General features: G+C 39.2%; 1 pseudogene; it reads left to right on the top strand.

Moving 5' to 3' along the window:
- The window catches only part of LOC149185193 (protein disulfide-isomerase like 2-2 pseudogene), a 56,396-nt pseudogene that overhangs the window by 9,388 nt on the left and 26,509 nt on the right, over positions 1 to 20,499 (top strand).

The raw sequence follows: 20,499 nt of genomic DNA, 5'->3' as shown, positions 1-20,499 counted from the left end.
ACATCCTCAACAACAAAATCGCAACACATTCACCAGCAACAACAACAACATTCAATCATCAAAAACAAATGAGCATCAACAACAAAATACCATAAGCATTAACAACAACAAAAATAATGAGCAACTCCATCCACATCATACACTCTCAACCAAAGAAGGAACATGAGCATCAATCAACAATATAACATGAGCAGTACTCTCTCCATCAACATCACTAGCAACAAAAACAAAATAAATCTGATCACCATCATGGAGCAGTACTAAGCTACATCCATTATCAATAACATTCTCAAGCCAAGATAGCAGCATCAAATCAACAACAATCATATCCATCAAGCATCTCTCCTCATGCAATAAACACTAAATATACCAACAGTCCAGCATGTTGGCTATTTTTGAATGGGAAAATACCAAAACCAATCAAGCAAATACCACAGAGCCAATGCTCTGTTCCATTTCTTCCAGGACCTTTGCACAACGAAGCTATTAAAAACAAAATGACTCATAACAGTCCATTACACAGCCATAAAAAACACTTTCTATTGCTTAAAAACAAAAACTGTTACAACTTTCATCCTCTACGCAGAGAGGGATTCACTGGAGAGACTCTGTCTCTCTCTCACTTCTGGTCTTCCACTGCTTGGGTATTACAAAAACAATCTCATGCTATCTCTTGGTTTTGCGATGGCAAACCAATACAATACATCCCTGTTTTCAAATTCTTTTCGCACTGCTGTGCGTTCAATACATTTCCATGAACAAAAAAAACGTGCACAGGGTCAACACCATTACAATGCACCTTTGTTTTACAATGGCGAGCAAAACCATTACATCCCTGTTTTTGTTTTATCGCACTGCTGTGCATTTACAAAAATCGCACTACTGTGCGTAGCCACCACATAACACCATTACATAAAAAAATTGTGCGCAGGCACAATATCCATCACCAAAAAAAAACGCGCACATCACTATACGCTGCCGCAACCACAATACACCACAACAAAAAAAAACATCATAACACTTGCCGCACATGGGCTTACATAGCCATATATAAAAACATATAAAAAATAACATGGCCCATAACCATATTAAATGGGCCGCCACCTAATTCCACGTAAAAGCATTAAAACCATGTCGTTTCCTCCACGGCGGTCAACCACAAAACGACAATTTTTTTTTTTCATTTTGACGCGGGCGGGGTCGGCTGACGTCACTTCAGTGCCACGTGTCGCCACCTCATTCGTCGGGCCCGGTCATTAAAGTCCGCGCAGCTTCGCGCCGATCCGAGCCTCCTGACCCGATCCAACGCAATTCGCTAGCCAACCTCGCGCAAACAGAACGATCTTTAGCGTCCGGGGAAAGTGGTTTCGTCGTTCGTACTGGGGACGCGTGGCGGAGTTTCATTGTGTCGGGTCCTCCTCTGCGGGTACAGCCTTTTGCCAGAGGCGGTGCGGGGAAACCGGGGCGGTTTTCCGAAAGTGCCCTGCGCTGTTGAAATTACAATTTAACACTCCCCTTTAATTTCAACTGCTGGGCATTAGGACATACCCAAACACTTCCTCACATAGAGGGATTCACCAACTGCTTCTGATGCAGTTCACAAACAAACAAAGTTGTCTTCCTCTTAATAGAGGGATTAACCTGAAACTGTGCTTAAGAGCACCTTCCTCATGACAGAGGGATTCACCATTACAAAGTGCTGAAGAGCACCTTCCTCATGACAGAGGGATTTACGAAACTATGCTAAAGAGCATCTTCCTCTCAACAGAGGGATTCACCAATGACTATGCTGAAAAGCATCATCCTCTTGATAGAAGGATTCTCCAAGAACTTCACTTCCTCTCACGGAGGGATTACTGCCAAACACTACCTTATATGCAGTTTCAAAACAATAAAAATTCATTGCACTGTTGTGCATACTCATTACATTGTTCTTTTATGCTGCTGCATATTCTCTGCTGCACTGTTGTGCCATCTTCTTTACTGTGTCTAGCCCACACTGCTGTGTCTGCTCCACGCTACTGCGTCTACACATGCACTGCTCTTACATTTCTTTACAAACTCTGCATTGCTGTGCGTTAATAAAAAAATTCTTACATGTGCGTTGCTGTGCCTTTCCTTTCTCACATTCACACTGTTGTGTGAGAATTCTTTACTTGTGCACTAATGCGTGCTTCCCTTCTTCACAATGAAAAAACTTTTCTTCACGCTGCTGCGTGCTCCCCTTCATTAATTACAATCGTACTTCTGCTGTGTCTTACTTGCATTTCAGATGCAAACAACACACTCACTGCACTTACATTTACTGCTGTAAAGAAAAATTTCTTTTACATGTGCTGCTGTCCATTACCTTTCATTTCTTCAACAAAACTTCATGCTGCTGCATTTTCTTATTTGCATTGCTGTGTGCTTCTCCTTCTTGCCATCATGCTGCTGTCCATAACTTCTTGCTGCTGCATTTTTCATATTCATTGCTGTCCATACCCATAACCATAGACTCTCATCCCTGGGTTTTTATTTGCTGCTGCGTTGCCTCTGCAATTTGCACTGTGGCTGCCTTTTGTTTCATCATACTGCTGTGTGCCCATACATTGACTCCTGTTAACACGGGCTGCCCCTATTCCTCTTTACACCCTTGCTTCACACAATCTTCATCTTCATTTTTTTTATTTTCATAATGCACTGCTATGCAATTCCTTTCGATTTTCTGCTGCCACACACATTCTCATTCACCCATGTGCATTAAAAATCTGCTGTCCATGTTTTTCTTTATGCATTTCTTTGCATGCTGCATTGCATATGAAGAAAAACATTACACATTTTTTTACTGCTGTGTATTGTACTCACTCTGTTGTGAGTGTGTTCTCTCACATTACATAGAAGGAAACTACCTTCCATTGCTATGCATTTCAATGCATGTGCTCCATAACAAAAATTTCAAACTGCTGTTTTATGTTTTGTCCTCCCACTGCTGTGAGGGTCTCCATGCTCTGCATACTCCTTATTGCGCCGCTGCACTTTACATTTGAGCGCTGTCCCCTTTTCTTCTCTGCTGTTATAGCAGATTTAACTTCATGTCTTTCCCTTAAAAAATCTTCATCAAGGAGTGACTGTTAAGACAGTTCAGCAACAAAAAATTACAAGCTCCCCTTTAATGTGTGCTTGTCTTCTTTTGGCAGATTCTTCTCAAAATAAATTTAGATCAGCTGCGTTGCTTAAGGGGCTTTCACACTGTATTTCTTTTCTTCTCCATACTTGTGTAACTTTCTTCTTTTGCATGGGTCTAGCTTGTGTAAGAGCCCATGTCAAGTTACACTCACGTGCCATATGCCCAATGTTATGACACTTGAGACATTCAACATTTTTCATGAATAAGAATTCATGATTTCTTCTTATGAAATTATTTCTTGGAGATTGTCGGGGACCACAACATTTATCTTTATGAAATGCTCTACAGTCTTTTGCCATATGACCAAAGTTTGAACAAGCATAACAATAACCATAAAATGAACTTTGGTACCTGTGAGATGGAGGTTTCCTTGATGCACTTCTGAACCCTTGTTGCCTTGAGATCCTTTGTCGATGACCATTGCATCTTGCCTCTTTGCCATCAGCTACATTTCTTCTTGGAGCTGGTTTTCTATTTGGTGGAGGATTTCTTCTATTGCTTCCTTCATTTTTCTCCTTGCCTTTGCTGGAACTAGGAGCATCACAACTTCTTTCTGGCTTCTTCACATCTCCTTTGCTTAAAGCATCTTCATCCTTGTTTGAGGGTTCACCTACATACCCAAGTCCTGATTTATCAGATGGAGATCTGTGATAGCTGAGCATGTCATCCAAAGCTTGAGAGCTTTTCATGATCTTGTTCATCCCTTCAACCTTCTTCTTGAGGAGGACAATCTCTTCTTCTAACTTTTCACATTCATTATTTTTCTTTGCTAGTTGTCCCTCAGTTTCTTCCTTGCTACGAGTAGCTTCAGCTGCTACTATTTTGAAGGAGATAATATCTGTCTTCATTTTGGAGATTTCTTCATCTTTTGCTTGACTGCTCTTCATTTTCTTTTCAGCTCCTTGTGCCTGCTTCCTGGCTTCTTGTAGTTCGGACTTAAGGGAGGAGACCTCTACCTTGTACTGTCCAATCTCTTCCACAAGCTTATTCACTCTCTTGTGTCTTTGTTCAAGTTCACTTGTCAAGACATTTGCCTGCTTCTTTACACTATTCAGCTGATTTGTCATGGATATGACTTCTTCATGATGTTTCTTCTTGCATTGGTCAAGCCCCTTCTTGAGCTTGGCAAGCTCTTCATCCCTTTCTCTTACTTGAAGTTTGATGAGGTCAAGCTTTTCATTTTCAGCTTCCATGATGGGTTCTTCTTGACTCATTGTCATGGTCAGTGCTCCCTTTGCATGAAGGTCATGCAGTCTGTCCCATATATCCTTTGCTGATGTATATTTTCCTATATTCCTCTTCACTGAATCAGGGAGTCCATCCAAGATAGTCTTTGTTGCTTGTGCATCATACTCCATGGATTCTTTATCCATCTTGCTATCATCAATCACTGATTCCCAGACTTCAATCCCCTCAGACATTAAGAAAGCCCTCATCATTATTTCCCATACATCAAAGTTTCCATCAAACTTTGGGGTTTCAAATAAAATGTATTCAAATGGATTGCCTTCTATTTTAGTAGAGGAGGGAGACACATTTTTAGCAGGCTTGGAGGCTTTCTTCTTTGACCTCGCCATTCTTATCTAGGCTTTAAATACTTGACTGTGTTTTCTTTTAAATCACTGACTGTTCTTTTAACAGTAACAGAAAGGAAAGCTTTGAAAAATACCTTAACTCTTTTGGCTGAGTCTTCACACTGCTGGAGAAGTTTGACTGCTGCAACCACACCTTCCTTCAGCTTCTTTGAGTCTTCAAAGAGCCTGGACTAGCTCTGTCACCATCAAAGAGCCTGGACCAGCTCTGATACCACTGTTGGGTATTTTTGAATGGGAAAATACCAAAACCAATCAAGCAAATACCACAGAGCCAATGCTCTGTTCCATTTCTTCCAGGACCTTTGCACAGCGAAGCTATTAAAAACAAAATGACTCATAACAGTCCATTACACAGCCATAAAAAACATTTTCTATTGCTTAAAAACAAAAACTGTTACAACTTTCATCCTCTACGCAGAGAGGGATTCACTGGAGAGACTCTGTCTCTCTCTCACTTCTGGTCTTCCACTGCTGTGGGTATTACAAAAACAATCTCATGCTATCTCTTGGTTTTGCGATGGCAAACCAATACAATACATCCCTGTTTTCAAATTCTTTTCGCACTGCTGTGCGTTCAATACATTTCCATGAACAAAAAAAACGTGCACAGGGTCAACACCATTACAATGCACCTCTGTTTTACAATGGCGAGCAAAACCATTACATCCCTGTTTTTGTTTTATCGCACTGCTGTGCATTTACAAAAATCGCACTACTGTGCGCAGCCACCACATAACACCATTACATAAAAAAATTGTGCGCAGGCACAATACCCATCACCAAAAAAAAACGCGCACATCACTATACGCTGCCGCAGCCACAATACACCACAACAAAAAAAAACATCATAACACTTGCCGCACACAGGCTTACATAGCCATATATAAAAACATATAAAAAATAACATGGCCCATAACCATATTAAATGGGCCGCCACCTAATTCCACGTAAAAGCATTAAAACCATGTCGTTTCCTCCACGGCGGTCAACCACAAAACGACAAATTTTTTTTTTCATTTTGACGTGGGCGGGGTCGGCTGACGTCACTTTAGTGCCACGTGTCGCCACCTCGCGGGTACAGCCTTTTGCCAGAGGCGGTGCGGGGAGACTGGGGCGGTTTTCCGAAACTGCCCTGCGCTGTTGAAATTACAATTTAACACAGCATTAAATTATCATAATTAACCAACGTACAACCCTGCTAGTTTTCATCCACAACTAGTTAACCAACGTACAACCCTGCTAGTTTTCATCCACAACTAGTTAAGCTACTCTCACCCATGCCAAGGAATATAAGACATTGGAACATTTGCCAACAAGCTCATCAAACACATCAACATGATGATCATAAGGTCTTCTAGCAACACAGCTAGTTCCATAAGATGTTCCAAATTCCATAATAGTTCCATAAGATGCAGCTCAAGATGTCTTCATCTAAAGAAGTCACATGTACCAAGCATCAATGTATGCAACAATAGCTCTTCACATAAAGATTCCACACAACAGAAATAGATAGGTTGTCGTATCAACACATTCAACATTTATTAAATATATATAGAGGCCATGAAGACTGTGTGCAATAGAACCAACTAGATTTAACTAGATTTAATTGTGATAGATCTTAGATGAAATTATGTGCACAAAATAAGTGAGTCTCCGATATTTAAAAAATGAATTCCTTCTCACCTACGCACGAGAAAAACATAGATCAGATCTACTTCAATCAATAATTCATAGCAGCCTTCTGCACGAGGATGCACGCAAGGAGAATAGACCCATGCAAAAACCAATGGAGAAGAAAAATTTCGCATTCGATAATAAACTATGTGCATAGAGGAGATCAGATAAGTTTAATGTCCAACCACCAAAATATGGAAAATATATTTCCCATACCAAAATGCACAATCCAGAATTTATGAGGTCGATCAAGCGAAACGCTTTAAAAATTTATGCATAAAACTATGCCAATCATACTGTCAAGCCACAAGAGTCTATACTGCCTTTACACAGCTCTACACCCTCTTTAGTGCACATCATAACATTGTCATTCTCTTGTTCTATCATAGAAAATAACTGGACTCGAATGATAAAGATATGTAGTCTCATGGTTCTCAAATTCCAGATCATGCGTTCACTCCTTGGTTACAATGAATTGTCCATGAACAACTACCGTTCTCTTCTCATACTGACACGATTTCATATTTACAAAATTTGAATCCATTATAATAATATTTTTTCTTTCTTTTTCCCATGATTATTGCATTGTATTTGCACAACCTAGATTGCATTTGAGCCCTCAAATTCATTCATAGGCACTGAAACTTACTAAAAAAAAAAATTATGTAGCACCAAATCGAATTTCCTCTCCGCTCTCTTCACCACATGGAGATTTAAGTCAAAGCGGAAAACTTGTAGACTCCATGGTTTGCATCCTCTGCCAGAAACTCAAAATTTGGACCCAAAATAAATACATACATGAGGCTAGACACTTGATCCCATCACATGCAGTGACATGGGAATAGTGGGGATTTATATTTAATCACAACAATGATAATTAAAGATAGACTCCAGCCCATTGTTAATAGAAAATCGCACAAGTTCTCAAATTCTATGGCTACGACCTGCTATAGAATTTGTGATCGCTCATCTACAGGAACCCAATGATATCAGGCTCTATCATGTGCACCTTATGAGATATTTTCTCTCAAGATCACACCATGTGTGCATTCCTCACCCATAATCCACTCCACTTTGTAAACCATCTCACATCGCAGGCGTATTACTCTCGTGCAATAATGATGCAATCTTGATAGTGCTTTGAGTTGATAAGAGGAAAGTCTCTCTTCAATTTCATTTACAACATTTGTTTTTCAATAGTATGTGACTCAACACATCATTTATGTGGTCGAAAAAATATAACAGTATTCTCTCGTACAAAAATGGCATCTGGCTTATGCTATTTGTCACCCTCGAGTGTGTAGTTTGATGCCACACTGACAAATGACCATCTCTACTAAATGATAATGCTGCAATGCTTATAGGATATTTTGAATACTGGTATAACCTCTTTTCGTTATTTCTGTCCTATACATTAATGTAGCCAACACAGCCGCTAGTGGCTACTTGAAGCATTATTATAGGCTCCCTACACGAATCAAAAATTAACTCCCCATTCTTAAATGATGAAAACCCGACGAATCCCAACTCCGTCTGCAACTAAGGTTGGACGTCATATCATATTTCGAGAGGAAAATAAAGCATATCCAATCCTTGACAAGAACATGGAAAACCAGCGTCTAACCTAGCACAGGAACCTAATAATTCTCCAGCCAAGTTCTCAAGTGTACCATCTTGATATAAAATAAGAAGTAAAAACTACATTAATCAAATCCCCCTTAGAGACAAAATGGTCTACAAGTAAGGATCTCAGTGATCTGAACACTTGCATTATAGCAACTCGTTTTCCGCAACTTGCTTTGATGTGCACATCATCTAGTAGAAACTTTTCAAGGACTGCCCCAAGTCTAAAGGCAGACCCTTTCTATCTGCAATCTTAGTCAAAGCACCTTGGTTGCCCTGAGAGCTTCTTTCATGCTCTTTCCAAATGAAATCATGGCACAAACAATAGCACCAGTAGATGAGTAATCAAATGGTGCATTCTCGGTGATATAACCTCTCTCGATAAGACACTATGCCATGTCAAGATGATAAGGAAACAAGAAGCTAGATGTCGAGACGTTAAAACCCTGGCTTGTGATGACATGCCTTTCTCTCTCTTCATCCATGTCCTTTCCCTTATGTTCTCATAGTATTGAAGGATCGATTTCATCCTTAGTTTCTTTCTCCTACGTCTTCGCTGAGAATCGAATCGTGAACCTTTTGCTTGCCATTCGGAAGCATGTTTTGCTGGTGGTGCGGAGCTTGAGGAAATTAGGGTTCTTCAAATTTAGCGTTGCATAGGAAGCCATAACCCTAGAGACGACCATCAACTTTCCCAGACTTTCTCATCTCTTGAGCACCATCAACACTAGATAACAATGTTGAAACAGAAACAAAAACATGCAAGAGACGATGACGTAACCTGGGCCATATCGACTTGTTTAACGTATTTGACCGAATCAAACAAAAATGAATTAACCTATTTATTCACCAGAGAAATGATGCCATTAACTATGGAGGACAAAATAATGAATGTGTTCTCACCTTCTTGTCATAGGAAACTATGTGAATGATCTTAAGACCAGATAAATCCACTAATATTGATCCAAAATTATACTTTAACTTAGCGCCTTTTGTTTGAACTACCCAGTCGATCACTAAGCTCATTATTTCATAATAAATCATATTTACTTTGTTTCACATTCTCCCAAATAAATATCAAACACATGAACCATGAACAACTTATGATTTAAGAGGTTACATGTGTAATTAAGGTATTCACGTGCATTGCAATGACCTGATTCAGAGCTTCATGACAAGTTCAAAATTTTAATATATATTTGCACCTCTATTTCGAGCTTCATGTTACATTGGATTATTTCACACCATGCATTACATTATTTCTACGTGCTACCTCTTCTATCAAAGTTCATTCTATAATGATAGAGAGCTATCGTTATCCATCCTCTGCTCAACTACATATTTTTTTGTTTGTTTGTGTGTTTGGTTTAAATTTATTCTTATCAAAGTTATCATCCATTTTTTTTTAATGTGCAGGAAATTTGTCATCATTCCATGTGCAAAAAAACAAAATGAGCAGATTTAAACCAGACCATTAACCCAAAAAAACAATGTCAAACATGATGAGGAATTTTGACAAAACTTCCTTTGAGGAGCTCCACCTGAATTTATGCAATTTTTCTTTCATGCTCCCCTTGAGACCGGGATGGCCTCAGTTTTCTTATTTCTCTTTCTTTCTCCAAATCTTGATGTACCACTTCCTTCTCAAAAATTATTTTGGCTCATTTTCCTCCTCCAATTCCTCCTTTGTTGATTAGATCCCTCAAGGGCTATAGGAAACAAGCAATATTTGGCTCTATGGCCAATATTATTGTAGATAAAACATGTAATGTGCCCAAGAAATGGAGAAAATGGAAAATTTTTACAGTGAATACCTTTATGCCCAAATTCATTGCATAAATAACAATACCCATAAAAGATATTTTTATACCTGGGGAAGGATAGGGTTGCATTCTCTTAACTGACTGCTGGAGAGTTCTCCACATTCGATTGATTCTTTTGCTAGGGAAGTTTTTTCATTTTTCTTCTACAATTTGTAGCAACATGTCCAAACTTATGACAACAAAAACACCTTACATTTCTCATGTTTTTCTTTGGCACATTCTTTGGCTCTTGATTTTGATGTTGGTTTCCTTTATTTCTTCTACTTGAACTTTCTACTTTGGGCTCTTCAAAAACTACCTCATTTGATTTCTTTAGACTAGATCTAATTTCTTCTAATTCTACTTCTAGTTTCTTACAATGTTTGATTTGATCCTTTAGTTGATTTCTAGTCTTCGCTTTAATTATCCTTGCCTTCTCTAACTGATTTCTCAAATCTAAACTTTATTCCTTGAAATCATATTCTTTCTCCTCAAGAATTTGCAGTAATTTATTTAGATCTCTATTCTCTATATTCAGATGCTCAATTGGCCTTGCTTGACCTTTGTTTTCAACCTCAAGGGTTATTAATCTTTTAAGTTCATCATCCTCATATTCCTACACTAGAAAAACACCTTTTGCATATCTTGAAGAATCAACTTCAAAAATCTGATCATTATCCTCTTTAATGATTCCAAGATCATCATCACTAGAACAGAAACAAGAAATAAACTGTTCATGGCTAAAAATATTGCATGTCATACCTTTTACTAGGAGAAGAGGTTCTTCTAATTTTACAGCATTCTTAACTTGTTTGTAGCTCTTCCTCTTATGACACTGTTTCCTCTTGTTCTTCACCATAATCCCACAATCTACCCTTGAGCGATCAAGCTTCACTGAGAGAACCCGGCTCTGATACCAATTGTTTAAAATGGCCTCATTATTGGGGGGGAGGGTGAATTAGTAGTGACTATAATTATATATATTTATCTCTTTTTACCAAAGCAATAACCGATCAGCAAACTTATGACCAAAGAAATAACCCATAGCAAACTTATGAAACTAGCATGACACCAATAGATAAAATCATATAAAATCAACATAAAACACCATAAACAATATCAATGCATGCACATAAGAGAACATAGTTGCTTCTAGTGGAAAACCCTCTCCAGGGAAAAAATCCACCCGTTGTTGTTGCTGCTCAAAATTCTATTATGTTGAACAAATTTTTACATAGAGTAGCTAGCACCCACTAGCTGGAAGACTCGACTCCTATAATAATGTGCTAACATCCATCAACTGAGAAGTACCTACTCACATGACTCTACAGATAAACATCTACTGGAAGCCTCCACAACCAACGAGCCTCGCCCAACAACCATTGGACTATCCAACCACCATTGGATTGAGATTCTCCTCCTCTAATCATTGTTTGCTAGTATATGCAAGCATGAAGTCTCTACACCTCCAACTCCTCCATGTGAACTACGTTTCAAAATGTTTCGGACGAGGTTCTCAAATTTTTTCAACATGAGCAACCCAACAACATCTGTAATCTGAATAATAAAATTCGATCTACACACTTTAAACTCAGCTACATATGTATAATTATCTATGTAAAGTACTGTAGCACTCACTCACTCCACCCATACTCTCATACCATCAATCACACAACTCACCAAATCAATACACATAATCACTCAAACCTAATCACAAGAGTATATGTCAAAATCTCATCAATAATCTCCATGCAAATACCATAGGAAAATACCATGGTTATTCAATACCAAGAGCACATGTACCATAGTAAACTCCAAGTGAATACCACAGGTCAATACCATGGTTATGCCAATACCATGGACACCTATACCATGGTAACCTCCAATTCAATAACACGGGTAAATATCACAGTTATGCCAATACCACAGACCCCTGTACCATGGTAATCTCCAATCCAATGCCATAGCAGATACCAAGGTTAAGCTAATACCATCGACCCCTATACCATGGTAAACTCCAAGCAAATACCATAGGAAGATAGCATGGTTAAGCTGATACCAAAGATACATATACCATGGTAATACCAAAACCAAGATCACATGTACCAAAGTAATACATGTTCCACACACATGCCAATATCCTCACAACTACCAAACGAGCATATGAGCATGTGCATAACCTCAAATGCCATAGAAACACACCATAATATTTGCACATATGAAAATCTATCACAATCCAAGCTGCTCTACGTACAATCCAATGATACCTGCAACCAATCAAGCCTGCAACTCATACTACCTTCCAGACATCAGCAAGTAACCAGGTTGACATAAATGCCAACCAACAAAACTACATATAACAACACCAACAATTGCATCATCAATGCCAACATCTCATGCCTACCTAGCAAAAACCTACACAGTATGCACCTTAGCCTATGGCAAAACCTACACTATCGATTTCTTTGCCTTAGCAGACACAACCCATGCCACCAACCTTTCCATTTCCACCACCATTTCGACCACCTTAGTTGCTAGAACAACCTTTCCCTAACCTAGATAATAAAGTGGTACAAATGATTCATTCTATTGGACTACTCCCTTTCCCCACTTATCACATCACACCAGTTGGGGTCAATGACTTCCATATGAGATCAGGAAGGGTGATACATTAATACAAACAAACACAAAAATAGAAACAACCTAGAGTAATCATTGAGGAAAAAAATGAGGATGAAACTCCTAATCTTTCCAACAATAATGCTACCTCATAGCATGTTCCCATACACTCAAAGTCCTTACCCTCTTCTTCAAACCAGCCTCCCTTTCTGGAATTTTTTTCTTTGGAGAAAGTTGACCCAACCCCTCAGTTTTACCTGGATTTTGAGTTGAGGAACCTTTGTATAAAGGTTCCTCTACTATATGTTATAACAGATATTATTATATGTACTAAAATAGTCTAGGAAATCTGTCTTAAAAAGCTAGGAAGGAAGAGAGTTGAACCTCACACTATCCAACTTGTTTGAAGAGCGACTGAGTTGATGACAGGATGTGCTCAAGTTGACAAATATATTGATCTTGGAACCCCAGTTATCTCTGCTTGGATAGGTGACATCCTTGTTCCCAATGTGATAGACCTTGGAGTGGCTATCATTGTTATGACTAGGAAAAATATGGATGAGCTTCGGCTGACTCACATTCGTCCTACCCCCACTGTGCTTGAACTTGCTGATGGATCTAAAATCAAGTCGTAGGGTGTGTTCTATGATGTGATTATCTCAATCGACTCATGAGAGTACCCTGCATATTTTATTGTTTTACAACCAAATTATCATATTGGGGGACACCCTTCGATTTTTGGACGACCATGGATTTCTATAGTTGATTCCTATATAGGTTGTTGCTCCAGTGACATGTATATTTCCCATGAGGATGTTAGGAAGAAGGTCACCATATGTGCTCATGCTAGATCCATCCAGGAGCTTCGTGATACCTTGTGGTTGGATTATGATAGTAGTGATGAGGAGACTCAGTCTCTTTCCATGATTCATCAATATACTGAGTGTACTGAGGAGAGTGTGATCTGGGATTTCCTTGGTAACCTGGATACTATGCAAGACTTTGGACTACTTCATCAAATTTTTAGCCCAAGTTTCCAAGAAAATTGTGATCCACAATCCTCATCATCATTATAGAGTTTGGTATCCACCAGAAATATTCATGAACTAGACACTACTCTTGTTGAGGTAAGTCCAGGAAAATCCTTATACATTAGTACAGACCTGGACCCATCCTAGCAAGAGTAACTTGTGAGTTTGTTGCAAGACCATCTTGATTCCTTTGCATGGAGTTACGAGGACATGAGAGGCATCCCTCCTGAAACTTGTACCCATCATATTTATATTTAGGAGGGTTCTCGACCTATCTGACAACCCCAAAGGTAAATGAACCTTGCACTTAGAGATGTTGGTAAAGAGAAGCTTCAAAAAATATTAGATGTTGGTTTTATCTATCCTATATATGATAGTCGCTGGGTCTCTACATTAGTAGTAGTCTCGAAAAAATATGGGAGATGTCGAATTTTCATTGATTACCGAGAATTAAATAAAGCCACTGTCAAGGATTACTTTCCCCTTCCCTTCATCGATCAAGTACTAGATACCCTTTCAGGTAAAAAGTACTTCTCATTTTTGGATGGTTTCTATAGGTACAAGTAGATAGATATTGCACTTGAGGATTAGGACAAGACTACCTTTACTTGTCCCTAGGCAACATTTGCTTATTGAGTGCTTACCTTGGGAGTTTGTAATGCTCCCACTACTTTTCAAAGGGAAGTCTTGGCTATTTTTTCTGACCTCGAGTGTGTAGAGGTTTATATGGATTACTTTTCATTATTTGGTGTTTCATTTCAAGAAGTGCTCCAAAATTTGAAGAAAGTGCTAGACAGATGCCAAGATGCTTGCCTTGCTTTGAGTGAAAAAAAATGTAGATTGATGTGTAAGGCAGGTTTGGTCCTTGGTCATCTTATTTCTAATAAGTTTATCCAGGTTAATCTAGCTAAGATATATGTTGTGATACACTTGCCTATACCAAAAACAAAAAGGGAAGTGAAAGGATTCATGGGTCATGTGGGTTACTACTAAAGATTCATTGAGAATTTTTCTAGGATAGCTACCCCTCTTTTTTGATTGTTGGCCAAGGATAGTGATTTCTCTTGGACCGAGGCTTGTCAATGAGCCTTTGAGGATTTGAAGGAAAGATTAGTAAGGGAAACAGTACTGAGGGGACCCATTTGTTCTCTTCCATTCCATATCTCCTCAGATGCCTTGGACACTATCATTGGTGCAACATTAGGACAGGAAGAAAATCAGCAATCATATGCCATATACTTCATTAGTAAAAACTTATCACCTACCGATCTTAATTATACAATGAAAGAGAAAGAGTTCCTAGATGTGGTTTTTGCTAGCAATAAGTTTAGACACTATATTATGGGATATGAATTATTTATACACATGAATCACTCTGCCATAAAATATTTGATGAAAAAACCTTTAACTAGTGGTAGGATAACTAGGTTCTTGCTTTTACTTCAGGAATTCAATGTGACTGTAATTGATAGGCTAGGAAAGTCAAACGTGGTAGCTGATTATCTTTCTATATTGAATAATCATGGCCAAGCCATTCGTATAGATGATTAATTTCTCAATGAGCACCTTTTTGTTGTTTCAACAAACTCCTCTTGGTTTACTGATACAACAAACTATCTTGTCATGGGAAAAACACCACCACACCTGTCTGCTAGGGAGAGGAAAAGTATCATTTAGAATAATGCTTGTTACACAAAATATTGTCACCATGACTATTTGCAGTCAGTATGGCTCTATCATCATTCATACTGTCCTCCTAAGCAAGTCTCAAACCTCAGCTCTTCATGTCAAGCTTTGAAAATGAGAGAAAGACCTTAAAAATCAATAAACCTCTGGTTTCGCACTTTCTCTCACTATTGCCTGTGGTCCCGCACCCATTGTTCATGTTACCTGCGGACCTGCCTGCTCTGTCTCTAAAGGAGTGGGTGTGGACCCCTGTGAAAGTCAAAAAGGCGCAAGTTTATTCTAAAAAACTCACTTTGGGTTAATTCTAGATGATTATAGAAGGAATTTTGATGTGGATGGTTCGCTCTTAGGTGGTTCATGCATCCCAAAAGAGGAGGTAATCCCTTGATGAGAGGAGCTATCCCTTTGAAGGAGGGCTTTATCCATTTGAAGGTGGACCTAGTAACTTCCCTCCATTGCACTATAAATTAAGGCATTGGGCTGGTTGCTAGGGAGGTTAGAAGCTGAACATTTTTGAGGGTAAATGCTGGTGGAATTGAGACTTCCTAGTTAAGCTTGAGAGGAGAGATCACATACCTTTTGGCTTCATTGGGAAGAGAGTGAAACTTGTCAAAGTAGAGGAGACTTCTTATTGGACCCTGGGAGGAGCTTGTATAGCATCAAGGCACAGGTTGTAAAGTTCTTCTTTGATTTGAATTAATACAATCGGATTCATTTTTCTCAACAAATTGTCTTATGTGATTTGTTTCATGAATTCCTTGATCATCATGATAAGTATGCTTTATGATATTGGATTTTCAGGTGCTATTTAATTTGTGTGCTTGTTTGTGTTTGCAGATTCGCTACAAGAGAGTTCATTTGGATCAAAGGAGCGAGGCTTCCAAAAACTTGCATTGGACCCAAGGTAGGCCTAAAACACTTGTTTGCCTTTGTTTATAAATTGCATATTTAGAGAAAGATAGTTTTTGATTGGCTTGCTTGTCACTAGATATCATTAGATACTAGGGAGGTCGGTCTTGTCCGCAAGAACGACTCATTCCGTGTGACAAAATGGCGACTCCACTGGGGACTTGATTTTTTGATTTGCTTTACTTTGACTTGAGAAATTGTGTTTTTGTTTCTGTTTTTGGCTTGTTGTGTGTGGAATTGGGTAGATTTAGTAGATCTTGGATTATTTTTTGTTTTTCATACTTTTGGGAGAGGACCGCACCCTCTGCTTGTAACACAGTGTGGAGCTATCCGCAGTTTTGCTTTACACACAGAGTGGTACCGCACCTGTGTGGACTGCGGGCCTGCGGACCCTGTCAAAATTTTGGAAAACTTAAGATTTTCTCTTTCATTCAGCTTAGGATTTGTTTAGGTGTTGTTATCCCCTACCCAGACCTGCATGTGACTTGTCAGGAACTTTTCTTAGGTTAATTCCATTGGTATTAGGGTTTTAGGTGTAATTACTAGAAGTTTTGTTTACCGGGCTTGATTTTCATTTTGGGCTTGTAGTAGCTCAAAGCTTAGAAGCCTTAGAAGCCTCAGATCACCTTGGTTTTTACTAGCCTTCTTATGAGTCTGACCATTTGCAAAATCTACCTTTGTTGAGGAATCCATCTTGTGTTTCTCTTTGCGAAACTTCGAAAAGACTTGTGTTAAAAGTTTGGATTTCATTTTTAGAAAAGAAAACAAAAATTGGTTGTTTTTTGACTGATTTGTGATTCTGGAAAAATTAGTCCTTAGTTTGCTTATAGCTAAGTAAAACATCCTTGAAAAGAAATCTTGTAAGCTTTTACTTCAAATAGTTCTTAGAATTTATAAATCTCAAGATTAGATTTTTCCATAGTTTTGAGTGTTTTATAAAAAATAAAAAAAATCTCTTTTGGAAAAAGTTTGTTTTTGTAGTATTTGAGCGTTTGAAAGAAAAGGGAAATTTTTGTGAACATAACTAGTTGTCTCGTTTTGGGTGCATTGGAAAAGAAAGAAAAGCTCTTCTTTTGATTTGTTTGTTAAGGAAAAGATTTGTTTTTACAAGCATTTTCATTCTCAACTCTTTCCTAGCTAGAAATTAATTGAAGGGAAAAGATTGCTTATCATCTTAAGTGCAATTTTTTTTAGTGATTTCGAGTCGAGTCTTCACACCATAAGTTTCATCTCCGCACCTCTTGACTTAAAGAAAAACCAATAAAAATTAACGCTTAAAGTAAAATCTATCTAGTAATCTTTTTATTTCTAGGGCTCTATTACACCAACATAGCTTAGGCTAGTGTCTTGGAGTAGGGAGTAATTAACTCTCCAAGATAGTAAAACAAACAAGTAGCTGTATCTTGCGGTAGGAGATAAAATCCAATTGTTACATCTATGCTCTGGGAAAGCTCCTCTTAAAGGAGAAGCACGAGATCGTGTCCGAACCAGTGTGGGAATCAATCCTTCCTTATTGGGAACGACGCTAGATATTCACGTATTAAAAATGGTAAACCTCAGATTAACCATTGTTGAGGAGCCTGGGGTCACTTGTTGATAAACCTTGGATTATGTCAAGGAGCCTTCAAGGGGATTGAGCTTGCTACTCTAGCCTTGCATGCGTATCGGATCGTAGACTGTTCCCCCAGGTATATTTGTTTCCGTTGGTAACCATAGTGACCATATTCTATAGAATTCTTTCCTAAGGTGACGGTGGAGGGAAGATTCCACTGTACCTGGAGTAGACGTCGGCTAGACTCACTTGGATTTTCTGGGGGTTTCTCTTCACTCGAGACGGTTTAGTGGAGAAACTTGTGCCAGTCTATTCATTAAGCAGGTTGCTGGGGTAACTGTTCCAACCGCCATTTCTGTATTGAACTCTGCGACGTTGGATTTCATCACCAACTAGTGTTTTCAGTACAGAAAGTTACTGTTTGTGTGTGGTTTGATCTCCTAGATTCTTTAGGCGTGTGATTCAAAATTGTTTGGTTCTTTAGAGGCTTTAGGTGGTTTTCATTGAGATTTTTCTTTGTTTGCGTGTGAAGTAGTTAAAATATTTAATTGTGGCTGAATTACCGAGGAAGTCCCGTAGAATTCGGGGCCAGCCTCCTGAGTTTTCAACGAGCCATCCTAAAGGGTTACGAGCCCTTGTAACTCCTAGAGACAGTAGAGTTGGGTCACCTGAAGAAGGAGAATCTTCTTTAGTGGTACATCCTGATTATCAAGCTCTAGTAGCAAATTATAATCCACAATATGTTTCTGTTTCCGAAGTTACTGGTAGTTTTTCATCTACTAGTGATTTAGGTGAGGAACCTGATATATCCAAACATGAAACTGAATTTGTTGCTCACCAACATCAGGATTTACCTCTCCAACTTCTAGTGGTCCTGGTTCACCAAGGGTAGAAAGAATAATTACCCAAAGTCTTCCTTCTGGATTTATAGCTATTGAAGAACTTGCTACTCCAGAAGAAGAAGGTATCCCTATCCCTAAAAATCAACCTGTTATAGAGCTTAGGGAGCGTGAATCAATCTTTTAAGTGCACCTAGGAGCAACGCTTGGTATCTTTCATTGACCAATTTTTTGGAAAACCCGGGACTAAGTTTTTCACCACCTTGCATTCCTTTTCACCCAACACCTAGGGGTTACTATCCTCCGTTAAATATGTCAAGACAGTCGGCCATGTTTTCTCAATCTCCAAAAACCTTTTTATACGGCGGTCCTTCTGTTCCCTCTGGGTATCAGTCACTCACTGGTAATTTTTCGGGAGCATCTCCTCAACCTATTGAACAAGGGTTATTAACTGGAAATAATGGAACTAAGTCGTTGAGTGTAGAAGATATTATTATGATGTCAGGTACTATTCCTAATCCTCAACCTCAAGATGGCCAGTTACCGCTTGGGGGCAGCCTCAAAATCCTCAATTATCGCCTGGGGGGCAACCTCAAGGTACCCAATTTCCACCTGGGGGGCAACCTCAAGGACAATAGATGCCTATGGGATAGTACGTTCCTCAAGGTCAACCTCAGACTCAATATGTACCTCAAGGTCAACTCCAGTATCAATATGTACCTCAGGTCAACCCCAGTATCAGTACGTGCCTCAAGGTTATCAACCTCAAGGTCACTACCCAACCCAAGGTTTCCAACCACCTTCCGGTCAATCATATGTCCAAGGAGCTGGAAATGTACCTTTGAATTATCAACCCTACCCTCAACCCGGTTATGGTCCTCAATATTCTCAACCTGTTATGGGTTCGTACCCCGGAATGAACTTAGTGTGGGATCCATCTCAATATCAATAGGTCTTGCAACTGAATGTACGGTTGTCATCTCAAACTGGACGACCCTTGGTTTCTGGTTCACCCCAGCAACTTGTCCAGTCTACTATTCAAACTTTTGCACCTTCTGTAGTTTCTCGGCCTAAGCCTAGTACGCCTCGTACTCCGCCTCAAACGACTGCTGCAACTGCTACAACATCTTTTCAATCTACCCCAACTACTTATGGAGTATCGACAGCTCCGGTTTCTACTGTTCCTGTATCAACTCCTCAGACATCTTTACCTCAGTCTGGATCCATAATTCAAACTTCGGTTCAGATGCCTGTAGGACAACCTGGTCCAAGTACGGTTGTCACAAGTCAACCTCAATTTACTTATCAACTGTACCAGGGACAGTACCAATTCGGTCCCGCTGTGCAGCAACCAGTCTATCAGTATCAACTGTACCCTGGGTATACATATCAACAACCTCAACAACCCCAGTACGGTCCGGTTAATCCTGGTTTTCTGGGAGGATATAATATCTCAAATGCAATTCCAATTCCCAGTTATCCTGGATATCCTCCTCCTAGGGCTGGTGGTGGGCTCCAGTATTGTAGCAATAATGCTACAACTCCTGGGACTTCCTTCTTTAATCTTATCAACCCGGTAGTTCGTAACAAACTTGGAAGCGACGGTGCTGTATGCACAAGTACTAGCTCTTGCCGCAGCTGTCACTTGGTCAGCTGGCACAAGTCCGCTAGGAGCTTAAGCCAACTTCTATGAGCTCTAGAAGAAGCTTTTTAATTGATGGATGAAAGCTAACTCGAAGGAAGCTAATCTAATTGCAAAAAGGAAACTGAAAGTCAAAAAGAAACGCAAACCCTAGCAAACCCCAATTCTACCAGCTAGTCCTGCTGACGCAAAGGAGAGCATGCAAACTACTGAAAGAGATGCCATTACTTCTAGGAAGGTAAAATACATGTGTCTAGAATACCTCTATCTGAAGAAAATGTCTTTTTGTATTTTTGATTAAGTTGTTGGGATTATCAGGCATGTGCTTTTAACTATTTTTGACTGTGCAGAGGTGGAT

The sequence above is a fragment of the Pinus tabuliformis genome, chromosome 3_2, assembly GCF_031772625.1.
Source record: "Pinus tabuliformis cultivar Carrire ecotype Pingquan chromosome 3_2, CPIR1, whole genome shotgun sequence".
In the NCBI taxonomy this organism is placed as follows: domain Eukaryota; kingdom Viridiplantae; phylum Streptophyta; class Pinopsida; order Pinales; family Pinaceae; genus Pinus; species Pinus tabuliformis.
This window is presented reverse-complemented; position numbering and strand designations above follow the sequence as displayed.